The sequence below is a fragment of the Palaemon carinicauda genome, chromosome 15, assembly GCF_036898095.1.
Source record: "Palaemon carinicauda isolate YSFRI2023 chromosome 15, ASM3689809v2, whole genome shotgun sequence".
Lineage (NCBI taxonomy): Eukaryota > Metazoa > Arthropoda > Malacostraca > Decapoda > Palaemonidae > Palaemon > Palaemon carinicauda.
The window spans coordinates 29,211,525-29,213,276 of NC_090739.1; the positions used below are offsets into that span (position 1 = coordinate 29,211,525).

A 1,752-nucleotide genomic window follows, 5' to 3' on the forward strand; every position below is an offset into this window, starting at 1 on the left:
AATGTTTGTGATATACATAAGCCTTTATATGAACATGTATGCATACATTACACACAAACACACACATGTATATTATGTATATATATATATATATATAATATATATATATACATATATATGTATATATATGTATGTATATATATAGTGTGTGTTTGTGTTTTGTCACCTAATCTTTATAAAACATTTGATTTTATAAATTTGTTCGCTGTCTATTCCAGTAGTTTAGTAATTGTAATCGAGTCTGTCAGACGAGAAATATATTATTTTATTAGCGTTTCCTAATCTTCATTTTATATTTCACCCATTTCCTCTTCATAAAAACTTACATTTATGAATAGTCTTCATTTAAAAACTCATGATTTACAGATAGGTAAATCGTATGTGTAATATCATTAAAAATTACAATTGATCACTGCATTAACTATTTGTAGACTGCAATGATTACATTTAAACTTCTGAAATTTGACGCACTGGTTTTCTCAAGTACGCTTCTTTGATGACGTATTAATTCCATTATCCCTTTTCCATACTTGTCATTCAGGTTCAGGTCTGGAAACGCCGTTGTTGGGTCGTTATACGGGGTGACAGGTCTCCTGAAGATGGGGCCGGTAGGACGGGCCAGCTCAGTCTCAGCGTCGAGATCTACACCAGGCACGAGGGCTCCAACCATCCGACGGAGGGCACCATCCTCCACTTGGATCTGGTCCATCGCATAAGGAGGGCAAAATCGAAGTGAGTACAAGTGGTGGTTTTTTGGTGGCATCGTTCGTTTCAAAATTTCTGTGGAAATTGGGTTGTTTTTTTCCATTTGTAATAAATAAATGGACCATTGCTCAGTGTAGCATGGCCAAAGGAAAGGAATATAGGGTGACTTAGATTTACATCGTAAAAGAAAGTACCATTCCTGCAGAGAGAATTTGGCTATTGATCAATTGAATTTTTTAATTGAAATATGTAAATAAGTTAAATAAACGTAGTATCAATAGATAATTCATTGAAGTAAACAGGTATAAAACAAGTCAATATTAAAGTTGTAACTCGGATGATAAAAAGAATTTATAACATGTAGATGAAATTCTTTCTATCTCTCTGAATTGGCCTTTTGAATAAAGGTTATGACCTTTACAGTTTGAATTGTATGGTCTCTTCAATGCACGGCCTGGACCAATTTGGTCATTATTATTGTTATTTCAAGGGCATGTTGTTATAGGAGGTAGTAATATTGGAATGAATGTTCTTGGGTACGCTGTACCTTCTGGCGTTGCGGTTGGCATAAAGCTAATGTTTAGACGTGGAAACAAAATATCAAAAGTATCTCCACGTTTGTAAGAGGTTGGAAAGACATCCTTGGAAGTAGCAATTTGTTGGGAACGGTAAAAGATCAGTGAATAGAAAGTGAATCTGGTATTACAGGACAAAGAGGTCACCAATGAAACAACACATTGCTACAAGCAAATCGCTCTTCAACCATTATTACCGTCCTCGATGTTATTCCCTTTAATCTGGTAACTGGTCACATGAAGTCTTGATTGAATGTGATGTAACACTTAACGGAAACAAAGGAAAGATTATCGAATGAGAGTTCTGGTATATTCCTCGTTGGCTGGGTTATGATATATGAAGACTAGAAAGAGGCCAACTTAAATTTATACTTCGCAGTTATATGTTAGGTATTACACTTTATTTTATTTATTAATGCTATATACAGTAATATTCAAGTTAGTTTCTTTTCTGAAAGGAATTGAAATAATT

The 1,752-nt window shown here is 34.1% G+C and overlaps 1 protein-coding gene across 1 annotated transcript in view; it reads left to right on the forward strand.

Annotated features, from left to right (window-relative positions):
* The first annotated feature begins 542 nt into the window (after positions 1 to 542).
* The window catches only part of LOC137654534 (uncharacterized), a 96,971-nt gene continuing 95,761 nt past the window's right edge, over positions 543 to 1,752 (forward strand). Inside the window, exon 1 of the mRNA XM_068388245.1 lies at positions 543 to 732. The gene's annotated coding sequence lies outside the window, so the exon portion shown is untranslated. The remainder of the gene's footprint in view (positions 733 to 1,752) is intronic.